Source organism: Chelonia mydas, chromosome 9 (assembly GCF_015237465.2).
Source record: "Chelonia mydas isolate rCheMyd1 chromosome 9, rCheMyd1.pri.v2, whole genome shotgun sequence".
Lineage (NCBI taxonomy): Eukaryota > Metazoa > Chordata > Testudines > Cheloniidae > Chelonia > Chelonia mydas.
This window is the reverse complement of record NC_057855.1, coordinates 97,949,015-97,966,133: the sequence shown is the minus strand read 5'-3', so window position 1 is coordinate 97,966,133 and position 17,119 is coordinate 97,949,015. Positions and strand designations below refer to the sequence as shown.

At 45.6% G+C, this 17,119-nt stretch overlaps 1 protein-coding gene across 11 annotated transcripts in view; it reads right to left on the bottom strand.

The window, feature by feature from the left end:
- The window catches only part of MBNL3 (muscleblind like splicing regulator 3), a 109,930-nt gene extending 94,350 nt beyond the window's left edge, over positions 1 to 15,580 (bottom strand). Inside the window, exons 1-2 of one of the 11 annotated variants that reach the window (XM_043523063.1) lie at positions 15,446 to 15,507; positions 907 to 1,169 (exon numbers count right to left, since the gene is read on the bottom strand). The gene's annotated coding sequence lies outside the window, so the exon portion shown is untranslated. Of the gene's footprint in view, positions 1 to 906; positions 1,170 to 10,232; positions 10,954 to 15,121; positions 15,360 to 15,445 lie in introns of those variants that run through there. The other 10 variants (XM_043523067.1, XM_043523071.1, XM_043523072.1 and 7 more) reach the window with 10 other exon arrangements.
- Between the last annotated feature and the right edge of the window lie 1,539 nt (positions 15,581 to 17,119).

Genomic DNA, 17,119 nt, shown 5'->3' with positions numbered 1-17,119 from the left:
AAGTCATTTAATCTCTCTGTGCCTCAGTTTCCCCGTGTGTCAAGTGGGAATAATGAGACTGACATCCTTAGCAAAGCCCTTTTGAAATCGCCTGAAAGGCTCTGGGTAAGAAAAAGGGTGTTGCAGTAATGTTGTCTTCATATCTTTGCTTTCTGGCCTGAAGCTTTAACTACAAGTAGTAGGTGACGCTCCCACAGGAGAGTCATGGTTTACTTTTTTATTTTTCTGGTACTGATGAAACACATTCTTTAACAGTGATGAGCAGAGAACATGGCACAAGCCAGGCAGCAAAGGGAAACGTGGGGCGAAGCGAACAGAGGAACATTCTCTTACGTCGTCTGAGGCATTTAATCCTTAGCAGTACAGGCTGCTAGTTTGCGCATAGTGAAAGGCATTTAACAGAACTGATGGCTTTTGTGTCTTCATGATTAGCCACGATTTACAGAAAGCCAGAGCTTTATTTGGAAATGTCCCCTTTAGAGGCTGAAGGCCAAGACTGAACTCAAAGACTTTTGTCCAAAAAGCCAGGCACTTCAGGAGCGTGGGGAACAGTCTTTGTGGCAGGAGAGACGCACTGAGAGCTGCACAGGGGGACAACAGAAAAGCCAGTAGAGGCTGCAGGTGCTTGGGAAGCCCAATAAAGGATGTGGGGGAAACAGTGATGAAGGTTAAAGGGCTCCAAAATCACAAGGGAAGGCAGAGATTTCCAATCCAGTGCCAAACTGCAAAAGCCAGGGCCACGCGCACCCCCGTGGCAGTTCCCTTTAACTCCTCTTTACTTTATGCAGCTATGCTCCACCTGTTTTCCCTTCCAATCATGCCTGACTTACAGATGTCAGCTTCATTTCAGCTAAGTCAACAGAACTGTCACATCTAGGATGCTGTTACAGAAAAAATCTTACTTACACTTTTGGCTGCATTCCACAGGCTACTTCTTGGTCTAGACCTGACCCTGTTCTTTTACTGCGAGCTTAATCCTCATGTGCTTAAGGGCATAGAGAACACACAGGAACTCCAGCGCAGGCTTGTCTAAGCTCACTCTTTCCTCCAGCTGTCAGAGTTCCCAGGCTCTCTTTTGATCATACTGTACAAACACCGCTGTTTGTTGACTATGGGCTCTCTTAGAACCTCCCCCTCTTATATATATATATATTTTTTCTCTGTTGCATCTGGAAAGAGAAAAAACAAACAAGAATTTTCGCTTGGGAGCCTGTAAGGTAAATTCCTGCCACAAAGCACAGGTAATGGTGAACAGTCTCAGGAGTTTCCCATCCACAGCCCTGGCCCCAAGCTGAAAACATGTCTCAAGTTCATCCATTTAACTTCACCAAGAGGTTATTCATTCTGCAACAAGGAGCCAGGATGTCAATGAAGTACCTGACCTAAATACAAAGGACTGTGTGACTAGCTACCGCGGTAACTCCTTATGGGGCCTCATCATCTGGATTACTACAACAGCCTTTCCTCTAGCCTTGCCCAGTGCAATATTCATTCAGAATGTTGCCACGACTCCTCTCGTTACTTTCACCGCGTCTTTCCTCTATTTGCATCTCTCCCCTGGCTCCCTCTTCTCTATCACATCAAACACACACCGCTTGTCTTCACTCCCAGGGCCCTCCACAGGCTATCCCTATCCACCTATCAAACCTCATTCAGGATTGTGATGTCAGCACCCACCTTCATCACCCTCTTGCTACGTTTTCAAACAAGCACCTTCACTACCCCTAATGGGCAGGAAGAGCTCCCTGCAAACATCTGCAATGTTACTTCATTATCCTACAAATCCCTCCTTACAACTCGCTTTTGCTGTAATGCTTTAACAGCAGTTGGGCCACCAATATGATAAACCACTGCCCAGCACACTGACCAATATTGTTCATTGTTTCCTTGTAGTCCTCTGGCTGTCTGTATCTATCTGTTGTCTTGTGTCTTATACTGAGATTGTAAACTCCTTGGGACAGGGGCCGTCTTTCTGTTCTGTGTTTGAACAGGGCCTAGCAGAATGGGAATTGGCCCATGACTGGGATTCCAAGGCACTCTGATAATATAAATAATAAAGCAGTGGAATTATCAATGAACAAATGAGATCTCTATCTAATCAGTGAGATGTCATTGGCTCTGGTTCTGAGAAGACAGGATAGCTGCAAAACTTAATATACAATAAGCCAGGCATTTCTCAGTTTTTCAGTAGTGATGTATGTGTGGGGCGGGGGTCTAAAAATTGCATAACTAGGTAAACTGTATATAGGGGCCCCACATGATGAAATTTTTAAGTATCTGTTGTACAGTTACATTTTTGAGATCAGCTCTTTCTTAAAATATGCATAACCTTAAAAAAAAGTGGGTGTGAGGGGGGAGGCAGGATCCAACGCCCATTGAACAAAACAAGAGTCTTCACTGCGCTTCGGTTCAGGCCCTCCATGTGTTCAGTCAATCAATCCTTTAGGTAAGCGTGTGCTTGGTATTTTGGAAGGTTAACAGACAAGATAACTGGTGTAAATCAATATAGTTCCACCAAGTCAACAGGGCCCCACCTATTCAGACCAGCCGAGGACTGATCCAAATGGGGTATTAAAAGTACTTACTGGTACCATTTTAATCAGCAAAATAGTGTTATATAGCCTGGCACATCTTCTCTGTTACAATGCGGAATTAATAAAGACACAAAGTTTAAGATGTAAGAGTACCATTGGCATGACATTAGTCAGGGATCCTATTAAGATACAATTTTTATATGGAAACACAGACAGTGTCAAAGTCAAAATTAAACAGGCTCTAAAGAACACCAGGAAAGTTAATTCCTTCAGTTAAAAGAATAAAAGATATCCGAATCACACCTGAAATTCAATAAAAAGCTCTAATCTAAACCCACAAAGATACATTCAAATTAAGACCCTGATTTAGGAAAGCACTTAAGCATGTACCAAAAATCCCTTGACTTCAGTGGGATTTAGGCATGTGCTTATGTGTTTTTGTGAATTAGGGCCTCCTGTAGCCATGTTTCCCTTATAAGGGTTATCAAAACCAGGGGTTAAAGTAGTGTCCTTTATTATACGCGACATGTACAGCAATGCCACGCACCATGGGGCTCAGTGACTATTAAAGGCCAAGTCGTTATTTGTAATCAAGTTTCTTTGGCTGTCTGGATTTATAAGCTCTAACACTGGGAGGTGGGGGGGAATGTTTGTTTTCTTCCATAAAGAAGTTGTCCCGAGCAAATTATCACAGCCCGCCCTCTGCCTAACCCTGACTAATATGCAGCCCTACACCCCCCTCCCTTCTGCAAGGCTGTGATTAGCAGATTCAGGTCATGATCAAGCAGATTTCATGTTTTAATTCTCCCTTTCGTTTTCAGCTCTCTTTATGGGTGCCTGGATCTTCGGCATACATCTAAATAAACTACAACAACACAAACAGTTACTGTCAAGAACTATGGGTGCTTTACTGAAGAAAATAAGCTGCTATAATATTATAGTGACAATGCCCCCAGATGAAGGTGTCTGATGTTGCCCCCAAACATGTCCATCCGCTCCACACATTAGAGCTGCACATACTTGCGAGAATCCTGATTCCTGCTCTCTCAAGAAGCAAGAATCCCAAGGTCAGTCCTGGCCTGTTTCCCAGCAAATCACCAGCAACCCTTCTATCATTACTGCACCAGGGCTGTTTGAGCCTTATTTCCCAGCTGGTATTTCTGAAAGAAATCTGCTCTGTGTCAGCAAACACATTAGATGGCAGTAATCCCTGTCCCAGCCCTTTGCTCACCGGATTCAATAGACTTGCTCTCTGAAATCACTCACCTGAGATTCCATTTGGAGAAATCCAAGAAAAACCACAATTTTAAATGGGCTTAAAATACTAATATGTCCTGATGTCAAACTGAGGGTCTGATCCACCACTTCAATGATTGGTTTGCTTAGAAAGAACTGATCTCTTACTAAGCAAACTAAGGCTACATTAATCTATTATTTATTTACAGTAGCACCATTTATTTGACAGATGCTTTCTAAAAATATAAGGACAGCGTGTGCTCTGGGGAGCTCACCATCTAAAAGAGAGAGGTCAGGGAATGGGAACAACGTTGACTCATTAATACAGTTCCACATTAAAAAGGGAAAATACCTAGTTAAAGAGTTTATACTTTAAAAATAGATATCCTTATCAACGGTATGGAACTGCTAGTAACACTTATATTAACATTTAATGTACTTTTACTATTTAGAATATTAAGTGTCTGCATTCCATTCCAGTTTCACTTTTATTTATTGTCAGTTTCATTATCTAAGTCTCAGACACTACCACAATGACACCCTGTTTATCAGAAACACTGCAGGGGAACTTTTGTTCTTGGCACTCTGGAATTTTTTAATTTCAACTGTTTCCACTTGAATTTCAATCCAGGTCCTCTCTTTTCCTTCAGGAGCATTTGCCACAAGACTTTCCTAAAAACAAGTTCTCTCAAAAATTTGTATCCACTAAGCTGGAAAGGAGGCAGTGCCACCAACATCTCTTTACTCACTGCAGGACAAACTGAAAGCCCCTGCCACAGAGTGAAAGCCAGTCCCAGGTTTTATATATACACCATGTGATAAGCGTGGTCACTCTGTAACATACACATGCATCAAACAGCGGCTTGACTGAGACCACAAACTCATTTCACTTGTGACTGAAAGCAGATTGTAAATCCAGGTCACTAGTGGTGAAAGTCGAGAACCTAATTAACTCACTACTCCACATTACCCTCCTAGGAATTACTGATGTGAAAGCTGACATCAGTGAACACAGAGTGCAGTGAGGGTAGTAAAGTCACGCCCAGAAATGCAGATTTTCTTTTTAAAAGAAAAATTAGTTTTAACATTTCATCATAGAAAGGTCCCAAATCGAAGCTGTAACCCCACCAGCCAGCATTTCTACTGCAGACTGAGCAGCCCAGAGTGTTTAAATGAAGGACATCAGGAACACAGATAATCAACCACAGGTGTTTGCAGTTGAAAAAAATCAGAAATATTCCCACTAAACCTTCCCAGGCTCATTTCCATTTCCAAAGAACCTGAGCCGGGACAGTTGTTACACTGTGTGACTGCACTGCATGCAAACCTGCAAAGTACTGCATACCAAGTTAGAGTCTCAATCCCGCAATGCTGCCCCATTCTTTAGGGCCCAGTTCAGAGCCCTAAAGAAATCAAAGAGGCTCTACATGGCCAGAGCCGTCTGTGCGCACGCTACACAGTAAGGGATTGACAAAGCAAGGCCAGGCAAACAAATACATTTGGAAGCCTGCAGCACAGGGCTGTGTGGACGATTATTTGTGAGCAGGCCACGGAGGAGCCAGTTCAGACCAGACTGACTGTCTGCAATAATTCAGGATCAGTCCCACAGTTATTAAGCTGTCCATTGCATCTGTTTCAAACGTACATTAATTGCCAATAAAAACGTATTTGACCTTCTTGCATCTCCAGCTTACAGCTACATTAAGCATTGTGCTTATTAATCAATAAGTTACTACACTAGTGGCATTGTTTTATGATTTCTAATTTAAAAAAAAAACCAAACACTAGCTGGCAAGAAGTGGAACCACTGTCAACAACAGCTTGATCCTGCCCTGCACGGAGCATTCCTTCAGCTCCTGAGCACCCTTAAATCTTGCTGAAGTCAGTGGAAACTGAGAACACTCAGCACATCAGAGGAGCAATCGAGACTGATCCTCCTTCTCAACTGTCCCTCTTTTTCAGAGACACGCATTCTAGCCTTAGTCACCCCGTTCTGCACAAGTGTGGTTCCCCCTCACTCTTACTGTTGGAAATAATTTACATCTGAAACAAAGAGAAACTGCAGTCATCCACAGTCACTTACACACAGGGGAGGACTACCCCAGGAATTTAGGTTTCCTGTATTAATAATTTGCGTGTCCCCCTCATTTGTGGGTATTTGTCACCTGGCCTTTGGCATGACCTGAGCCCTCAGTTAGAGGCTGTTTCTAATTCCAATGGTTTCTGTATTTTACAATGGCATCGAGCCCTGTTTCCATCTGACGTAGGAAGTCAGGATACAGTCAATTACAAATCCCGTTGCTGGGCTGAGTTTACAAATCCCAGTGTCTCCTTAGCAGCAAACACTGGTTGCTTTTAAGTTGAAATATGACTACAAGGCTGTGTACAGCAAGCAAATAAGTCAACTATTAGACCTACCAAAGACTGTCCTGTGCCTCTAAATAGATCTCAGGGTCCTTTTTCAGTCGTATCTTTCCACCATACAATATGGCACAAAACTGATGTGGTACCACTTAACAGAACCTTCATTCGATGAATGCATCCAATGAAGTGAGCTGTAGCCCACGAAAGCTTATGCTCAAATAAATTGGTTAGTCTCTAAGGTGCCATAAGTCCTCCTTTTCTTCATTCTAAGCATCACATTTGAGACCAAAGTACTGCGCACAATGTCTGTGGTACTGTCCCACCTCCTGCAGAACCCAGTCCTGAAAATCCCTACTCACATGACGTCAATGGGACTAGTCTCATGAGACAGGCCTATTTGTGTCAGTAGGGGTTTGCAGCTATCACGCATAGATCATCACACAGGGGTGCGTGGACTCCAAAGGGCAAGTTTTAAATGACGGGTGGCAGCTTTATAATCAATTCTCTGCTCTGCAATGTGGGGGATCTTGGTGAGCTTATTGGGATTCCTCTTTCCCTCCTAAGACTGGCAGGTGCAGAACCATCATGCTTGGTAAAGTCTTGCATCACTGCAGCTCCCCACCCAAGTGAAAGTCCCTCTCCTCCCTCTAGGAGGAAAGGGGGAAAGCCTGCTTTGGCCAGCCTCATTTACATGAGTTAGAATGTTGCATACCCATAGCTCCACATGCTGGGTTAGGTTGCTTTAGTTGAGATTTGTCCTTGTTCTGATTGTATACATGATAATAGATTGTGATTGTGCGTGTACTCACAGAAGGGCCCAGGAATTGTACTAGCTATGCCCTGAGTCACCCTGACTGTACAGGGAGCTGACTCTGGCTGGGGCGGGGAATCAAGCTCAACGCAGGCAGGACCAAGGGATCTGCCTGAGAGACCAGGTGTAGGGCTCGGCATGAATTTTTCAATGAATGTTTTTTCATCACAAATGCCAATTTGTCAAAACCAAAACTGTTTATGGGAAAGGATCAATTTTGATTAATTTCTCATTGTGGAAAATATCTAGGGGAAAAACTTAAAATGGAAGAGTTTCATTTTTCAGCTCCAAATACTTTTTGGTTTGAAATTTAAGTTAATTTCTAAGGATTTTAAAAATAAATAAATAAATAAAAAAGTCATAAACAAACCAGAAGTTCAAACTGATGCAACCTAAATTTTTTTCAGATTTTTGTTCATGGAAGTTTTAGAGATTTCAACTTTTCGTCCCAGTTCAGGATGGGAAAAAAATTCAAAATCTCAAAAATTCTCATAGGATGGGAAATCTGTTTTATGCCCAGCCTTCAGGGGGCGCTCTACTGCTGGGAGTGGGCTCTCTATTCAAGGGCCCTCTCCCCCGCACCAGGAGAGTCTGAAAGTGGGAGTGGATGAGGCTGGAATAGCAATGGTGTGGCGCTAACTTCACAAGACCCAACCAGCAGCTGCACATAGCAACTGGATCTGGTAGCACAGACTTTGGACTGTATCAGACAGGTGGAGGAAAGCCAACCCAATGCCTCCCTGCCTGCCACTGAGACCGCCTGGACCCGTAAGTGGGCTTTTAGGTGGGATGGGGATGTTGTGTGACAAAGTTCTTGACCTCAGCTAATCCGACAATTAACATCTGGAACTGTGGAGTGGCACTGACTGGCAAGCCCAGTTTGGTTTGTAGTTGTGTCCGGGATGCGAAGAACCCAGAATTTAGGGACAAGGTTAAAAAAAAAGAAAATATTTTGATGAAATATTTTATGAGAAGAATATTTTGCAACTAAAATTCAAAATTTCGACATTTTTTTCTTTGTTTAAATTTAAAAATTTGACAAGTCTTACCAGAACCCCCAAAACCCCTTGGGTTTACTGTAGGTAGGTCACCCAGGTGAGAAGTTGGGATTTTAACAAAGGCACAACCATCTCTTTGGAAGGTTTCTGTTTCATGATCAGTGTGACATGAAAAACTATTCAAGTCAGTTTAAATTTTGGGCCTATCATTCTTGATGGTGCCTCCTCAGAAAAGTCCTCCAAACCAATTATTATTCAGTCAGGTCCTGAGTCGAGAGAGTTCTCGATCTGGTTAGCATGCATATTGCAGGAAGAACTCAAAGGGAGTTAGGGTACTGTACAATTTTTGGTTTAACGTATTTTTAGAGAGAGACAATTTAAAAAGAGCTATCGCGTGATGTTCTCCATATGCCTGGGGAGGTTTCCTTGTCAACAAATCTTGGAAATTTTCTCTCTCAGCATTCCAAGCTTTATTACTAACTTTAATGACCAATCCATCAACCGATCAGAAAAACAGCCATGGGCCAACAGGAGCTTTGCTTGGTGAGACCGCAAAGTTTGGTCCATTATTATATAACCCTCTGCACTTTGATAGCACTGTCCACACTTCACAAATATTAATGAATTAAGTCCCATGAACCAAGGAAGTATTATCCCCATGGGGCTTGTGCACCATCTCTCAGGGAGTCCAAAGCAAAGCCAGGAATGGAAAGGAGACTTCCTGAGTCCCTTTTCCATGCTGTGGCTACAGACCAGCCTGCTGTGATTTAAAACGCTTTTAAATAAAAATATTCAGCTTTCTGCTGTTTAAAAATGCTAGTGCAGCCCTGGCCCTCTAAAAGCACAAATAAAGGCTTCACCGTCCAAATTAAAGTCAGCGGCTGCATTACAGAGACTCTGAAATGCAAGAAACATGTTGTACTTGGTGTCAGATTTATTGCTGCCTTGCAGAATAAAGCCAAACATCTTTATATGGAAAAACACTGCTGCTTTTGACCCAAACAGATTTGGAACAGGAAGTAAAAACAAATTACCCAGCTGCGGCCTCACCGAGTTATGAGCCAGAGCAGAGAAACCAGCATTTCCTGTCATTGCTTGTCACAGTTCATGACTGCCCCGACTGTTTTGCACACTGTTTTCTTAGGGCCCAATCCTGCTCCCACTGACACGGATAGGAATTGGATACTGATGTCCATAAGAGCAGGGTTGGATGGTTAATAAATAAAAATCACTGGAGAGAAACAGGCAAACAAACTGTGAGGCTAAATTCTTTGGAAAGAACGGTGCAAATCTCACAGGGCCAGATTCTCAGCTGGTGCAAACTGACAGAACTCGACTAGCTTCCATGCAGCTACACAGATTTACAGGATCTACCCATTGACTCAATATGGGCATATTTGAGCCCTGCCAACCCCAAGCATTTAAAATCATGAGTTAGACCTCAACTAGTCATGAAGTTGGCTTAAAAATCATGAGGTTTTTTTAAATAACTTTGGGTCCTTTTCTTTGCCATTGGTTTTGAGCTTTAAGTTACACTGGTCACATTTTCAAGCTTTTCTCTGCAACCATAAGGGCTAGAAACTTTTTTTTTTTTCTTTTTGAAACAAACGCTGCGTTTCTCTCTCAATCGTTTGACTCCAGGACCTGGGGCTTTCAGAAAAACACCAAGCAGCTCACAAGACCTGCAATAAAAGTCAGGAGTGTTGGCAACGTTGTGAGTGTCCCTTTTGCAAAAGACCCTTATTGAATGCCAAATATGCTGGCTTCATATGCTCACTAGAACAAATGTTTGAGCCGCAGCATACATTGCAACAAAAGCTGCAATTTACGCAGACCGCACACACCAAACTAAAGCCTTTTAATTCAACATTGTAATTAAAATCCTACTTTCGTGCAGGCTTACACTACTATTTTATTAGCTCAAGCAGATATAACCTACAAAATTTTAAAAGGTTAAACACCAGATAGTAAAATGTTTAACACCACAGAACCAGGTTTTCTGAAGTTTAAAAAATAAATTAATGAGCCAGATTCTGGTATTGTAATGCCAACAGAGTTGTACCAAATTTACGGTGAGAGCAGAATCTCACCTTACACTCCAAATCCTCTTCTGGGTGTCTCACTAGCTTGTATAAAGCCATCCACAATGTGCATAAGGGCATATGAATATATATTCTGCACAATAAAATATCTGACTTTCGTAAGGGCATGTGCTTTATACAGTAATTAAAGCACCCTGAGTAGCACACATGAATGTTCTCTCTCACACATGGCAATTTCAACTCCTACCTCATATTCTTCTAAATCTGTCACCTTCTCTTTCCTACAAGCTGCTTTGGCTGAGGAGCTGCATTGTGAGAAAGGAAACCTTCTTTGCACTCATGTTATCCTTGCATGAAATTCCCACTGCTGCACCAAGAAGCCTCCAGATCTGAAATCCAAGTTTATCGCGCCGAGGAAAGAACAATAAATGGGAGGTAGAAAAGGCAGTCGAGTCAGTCAGAAGTGCCGCCAAAATCCAAGCTCTTGCTCAAAAAAGGCCCTCCCTTAGGAAGGCTGCCAATCAAACCTGGATCACGAGGCTGTTTTCAGAGAGTGAATAGAGTTCTTATTGACACAGCTTATGTCTGCAGCATGCAGCCCTCTGCAAGTCTTTCAAGAACAGATCGGATTACACAGGCGCATTCTCCCTGATTTTATGCGTTCAGAAGCCCTTAGACATAAAATACCATCCCCTAAAGACTACAGTTTTTCCGTTGCATATCGCTATATGTGCTCTTTGAAAAGCACACAGTCAGATTCTGCTACCCTTACCCCGGCTGAGTGGAACCTTACTCGGTGAGACGTCCAATTTAAATCAATGGCGCTAATCACAGGGTACTACTCAAGGTGAGAGAGGAAGAATCAGTCCCGTGGTATGTCCTTCACATCAAGCTGGGGCAAGAAAATATTTGCAGATACTAGTTCTAATCTGGGAATATAACATCTCTTCTGAGTGTAAAACCACAGCCCTTTACGGGAGTTTACCCAGAAAAATGGAAGCGCATGTACCTTTTAAACAAACAACCACTACACTGCCGCACTGTATCTGATGCAAATTAGATACTAATTCAGGAAAGCACCTTGAGCATGTGCTCAAATCCCACTGAAGCAAGGGACCCTGAGTGTGTGCTTAAGCTAGATCCTGATTCAGGGGCTACGTGGGCAAGAGGGCTAAGAGACCAATGTGTGCCTTGGCTGGCGGTCTACAGCACGTTTATTAAAAAGAGAGAAAATACGCATGAGGTATTTGTTTACCTGCCAGGTAAGAGAGAATTACCACCAAAGCATTATAGAATTTTCTCACTGAAATTTTACTTATGGAAAGCACGTGGGCAAATCAAAAGAGATTTGTTCTCTTGAGCTTCTACATGACTAAAGACAAAAACATTCTCCAACAAACAGGATACTCGCCCCCTTCTAGGCTTATTTTCTTGTTCAGGCAAATGTTTAGAGCATGTTTTCAAATATTCTAATGTTTTGCTAGAACACATTTTGTGATTAAGGGGGCTGGAGGGTTGGATCTGGGGAGATGGCACGCTGGGCCGGTGTGATGCGGCAGCTCTCCTCTGTTCTGTCTGGGCTTGGTTTTCAGAGTGCTGTAATAGAGCCTCTGTTCATACCTATACCTTTGTAAATGCAAATGTATTCAAACCCTGCCTCCAAGCACACAACTGCCATTTCAGTGGCTAGTGCAGGATTCCTAACACTCCATTCGGTTTCCATATGCGACTACGAGTGTGGTTATGGTCAGAAAAGTGATCGTGTGAAGACACCATCTGCTCCATGTGTGTGAGTGTCACACAAGTGTTTGCCCCACTGCTAAAGATAATTTTTACTACTGCTAGAGCTAGAGGAGAGTGAGGTGGATTCTTATTCTGCCTTGGGCATCATGAGCCATGTTGTGAGCCAAATTCTGACATCGGAATCATTATTACTGGTGACAAAAGCAGCGGGGGAAAACAGCCTGATTTTCAGATCCCCATATGAGTTTGACAGACTGGTGCCTAGAAAATCGTCTTGTGACTTGTAAATAAAGAAAAACTGATCAGAGAAATAATGAAACTGGAACCTCACAATGCCATTTTGTGATAGTAACCCACCTCACGGCTTTCTAAAGCAGTGCTCAGAGGAAGGGAAAGAGGTGGGATGGACGCAGGGACCCACCTGGTAGCTCTGTATTCATTGCCCTTCACTGGTATTACTACTCCAGGAAGCACAGAGGGGAGGAACAAATAAATACCTAGCATCCTCCTCCTTGACTTTCAGATCTGTTTAGGGTCCTGCTTAAAATGTTCTGAGGGGCTTTGAAGTCAGTAGCAGGATTTAATAGATGTGCACCCTACAATAATTAAAACAGGCAGAAATACTCTGTTGCTTAAGTAGCTCTGAAGCTATTCATCATCTATTGGACCGTCACAAATTTAAAATGGCTTCATTTTAAAAGAGAAAGAGCGAGAGAGCACGCACGGGAAATTAGCACTTGTAAAATGGCTCGTGCCATAATAGCTTTGCAAAGCATTTTCAAATTGTGTGTGTGTAATAATGCTATGGTTCCTACAACAGAGCAATGTAATCATACAGCAAACACACGCCAACATGCTAGACCACATGGACTTTTACCTAACAGACAGGAAGCCAGCTAAAGGTCTGACACCTATGAGTGTGGATGCCTGCGACTCCAGGATTCCTGAAGCTTAGACTACTAAACAAGCTCCATCCGTCCATAGGTTTCTTTCTTGGCAAACTAATTCCCATCCCATTGGACAAGGAGACAAGTTTGGAGACAGCATCATGCAGTTTTTATGCTCTTCAAACAAGCAAACATTGCAGAAGTGGGTCCCTATGCAACGACTGCAGAATCAGGCTCAAAGCCCTTTCCTGAGAGTTTGCGTGAGTAGGATTTGAACCCACATTTGTAACCAAGCCAGCAGCTCTCAGAACTGCACTGTGTCATTTAAAGAACCATCCAAACTCCACAGTGGGAAGACGTGTACTACCTTAAATTGATAGGATACCAACAGTGAGTATTCAAAGGGCGGAAAACCCCATCTCTTCAACCTCAGGGAAGCTGCTTTATGGAAACTTAACTGCATCGCCTCTGCCACTGAATAATCCCAGCAGAACCAGACTTGATTTAGGCCGCTCCAACTCTGTCTGACACTTGATAGCTTTAACTCAGCATAGACTATTCCCTCACTCTAATTACAGGATCACATGACATGTCCAACAAGTGCTGTAATTTAATCTTGTCCCAAAGTTTCTGATCCCATCACATGCTATTCATGTCCAACCCTCTCTGTGTCGATAGGAGAAAGCCACAAAGAATGACTAAGAACAATTCAGTATCAGACACCAGAAAGTATTTTCTTGTAGTCAAAAATAATTTCCTGTAACAATGTCATCAAACCAATTTAACTGACCGATTTTAGGCGAATCCATGAGTCATGACTCTTGGCCATTCAAATGCTAGTCAACACAAAATACACATCAGTGTTATTACTACTACCCGTCATGCATATGGTGCTGCACATTTACTCAAAGCTTTAAACACGCAGGTCTTGATCCTGCATTGAATTTTGTGGAGTTACTTATATGAGAACGGATTACTCCCATGAGTAAGGGTTGCAGGATCAGGCTCACGGAGCGAGACAGCTTCACTACCTCAGCGCCAGAGGATGCTCATTACAGCAGCTCATATTTTGCCATTAAATGCTTTAAACACGAAACTACATCACACCTAATGTTGCTGCAAAGAGAAATGCTTTCATTCCTGTAAAATAACTCTACATCCAGAGCCTATTTAACGTTAGCAGGTCTTTTACATTTTCTTCTAACATCTATTTGGGGATATTTTTCCTTGAGCGTATGCTCCATAAAGCCATAGATCCTCAGTGATTCAGCAAAGAGGAGGAACCCTGGCTGAAGGCACACCTACTGACAACTGTCAGACCAGCAGGGCGAAAATGTGAAAATGGGAGAAGTTGCAATCTCTATCATGGCCGCATGCTTTCTGAAATGCGTATCCCTGGCCTTCCAGCGTGGGAGGTTCTACCTGCAGACGGGAGAAAACAAACTGCTCTAGACACTTCCTTAAATTAACCCTGCCTAGAAGCAAACGATGCAAACAACACACCACAGAGCCAACTTCAACTTAGCCGGGCTTGGGCTCTTTGTTTCTAGGCAGACTACAGTGCAGTGGCCAGAATGAACAAATGCGCATGTCTTAATTGGAGTCCAAAAAAATCTCTCCCTAGCCCTCTCTGTTTACTGTAGTAACATAGGAGTCCATCAAACAGTTTGCACTGTTTTTACAGAAATAAAAGGGTGCATAAATACGGCACTAAATGCCATTTTCCCTTGCCTCCAGATTTTACAGGGGAAGATACTGTCTCAAATACTTTCAGCAGCTTGGATCCTAGGTTTTTTTAAAAATCCGAAAATGCAAAACAAAATACTGCTTATTTCAGGGTTAACAAGATAACGAAGGGCCCACCTGCATTTTTTCAAAACTGTTTAGCTGGACAGAAGCAAGGGACAAGGAGGCTAAACTGACAAAGCCTAATGCACAATAAACACCCGCTGCCCATATGCCTTCAAACAGAGAGGCGAGGCACTGGCTAGGAAGCACTGCGACGGTCTCCTTTTTACGGCAGCAGTGTTTTCCCAACCAAAACTTTTATCAATTCTTTACAGGCTTGTCTAGCCGCCTGGGCATCAGGCAAGGTACGAGCCTGGGACGCGAACAATGCCAGTCTCAACTTTCACTCACACACACACAGTTACGAGATGACATTTCACACACACACACAAATTACGAGATGCCATCTCACACAGCAGGGCCATGACACCGGGCTCTCCCCCACCAGCACAATCCCCACCACCAACCCCCACAGGCCACAGCCCGCTCCGAGCCCGTCCAGCGACCGGATCCGCGCCGGGAGCTCGGCTCCCGCCTCCCCGCCCGGGCACAGCCGCCCCGGGCAGGCTGGACCCCGGGCCGGGCGCAGGCGGGCCCGCCGCTCGCTCGCTCCCGCCCCGCGGAGCCGGGGGGGGCGCCGGGCTGGCTCCGCGGGCCGCTCCGCTCGGGGGCCGCCGGGCTGCGCACCCCGGCCGCGGCGGCTCCGCTCCAGCCTTACCTGGCGCGTCCCCGCCGATGGCAAGACCCGGGCGCGGAGGGGCCGGCGCGGGGGCGCAGCATGCCAGGGGGCCGGGGCAGAAGCCGAAGCGGCGCTAAGCGGACCCGGGCCGGCGGAGCTCCTAGCAGGGGCGCAGGCTGGGTGCCGCCATCTTACAGCCAGGCAGGGCTTCCCCGACTGGCCGCCGCCGCAGCGAGCGCCCCGCGCCAGCCCGCCCCACGCGCCGTGCGAGCAGCTCTGGGGTGGGGCGCGTCGCGCCGGAGCCCGACGCCGCCCGCCCAGCGCGGCCCGAGCGGGGCGGGGCCCTGCCCCCCGTCCCTTTACCTAGTCAGCGCAGCGAGTCCCTGCGGCCGCCGGCTCGCCTCCCGTGGGCCGCGCCGCGTCCGGCTGCGCCTCGGCCCGGCTGCTGCCATGGCAACCGCGCGCGCGCCCGCGCCGCCCGCCCGAGTCAACAAACCCATTAACGCCCCCCCCCCCACACCCACACGCGCGCGGGGCGCTCGGGGGGGGGGGGGGCTCAGAGCCATTGAACCAGACCGTGACCCCTGGGTCTGAGGGGAAACCACTGCCAGCCGGGGGGGGGGGCGGTCCCCCCCGTGTCCCCCTACTTCCCGCGCCTGAGCCCGCGCGACTCCGCTGCTGGCACCCCCCCCCCGGAGCGCGGCTCGCACCCCGGCCCGGTGCCTTGCCGAGGAAGGGCCCCCGCCGCCCGCGGGAGAGGGGCTTTCCCGGCCGCGCCGGGACAGGACGTGGGAGCCCAGGCGGCGGCGGGGGGCCCGCCCCGGGCTGTGTCCGGGCGCTCACAGCGCGGGCGGCGCAGGACGAGCCGCCGCCTGGAGATCCCCGCGTGGGGCCGCCTCGGACCCCGGCAAGGGCGGGTTGTTTGGGCTGCTTGGTGCCACAGTGTCGTCTTAAGACTCCTGGAGAACTTCTCCTCGCTCCCTCAGCCTGTCCCATAAGCCGCTCCGCGCGCCCCAGGCCCTCTTCTCCCCGGGAACGCCGGCGCGCGTTTGAGAAGTTCGCTTCCACCGTAGGCAGGGCTGCAGTCACCGTTTGCTGGGCCCGGGGTAGAGTACAGAGGCCGGGTGTAAATTGCACACACAGGACACAACAGCAACCATTCCGTTTTCCCTCTGCGGCGTGTTTCTCCTCCATGTTGTGCCAGGTTAATATTTGTGAAGTAATAAAATACAGCCATTCCTTGGTCCGAACTCCGCCTTGTTTGTTTCAATTCCTATTTTGTTACCAAAATTGCATTCTAGATAACAACAGGAGACAGCTACAGCATGAAACAGATGAGAGAGGAAATCATAAATCCATAATACAGATGCCACACACTGGAAATGAGAAGCTAATTTCCTAGTCCAGGTATCTAGGATTCTCCAATGTGGTCCCAGAACACTAGAAAGGGCCTGATCTAGTTAGATGTTAGGAAGCCCCAACTCTTATTGAGATCCTCAGAAGATCAGGCCCTAAATCCCATGTTTTCAAATTAAGCCTTTTATAAGCTTTATCTTGTTAACAGACAACCCCTGAGATGACCAGCACTTTTTAAAACAACATTTTATAAAAAAGCAAAATTAGAGACTAACCCTCAGAACAATTTACCGAGGGTCATGGTGGATTCTCCATCACTGACCATGTTTAAAACTTGGAAGATTGGATGTTTTTCGAAAAGATCTGCTCTAGGAATTATTGTGGGGAAGTTCTCTAGTCTGTGTTATACAAGATCAGAGTGAATGATCTCAAGGATCCCTGCTGGCCTTGGAATCTAGGCATCTATGGAAAAAAACATTCCATTTAGACTAACAGCTTGTTTGCTGTTTTACCAAATGCAAACAGCCAAAAGCTTAGAGTGGAAATGGGGGGGGTGTCACAAACACAAACTGGCCCTTCCCTAGTGGACACCACTGTAATAAAGCACTGTTTTTCATTTTAAAATATTCTAACTAGCCGTAAATAGGCATTTTAGCACCCCGGATGACCAAGCATATTTGC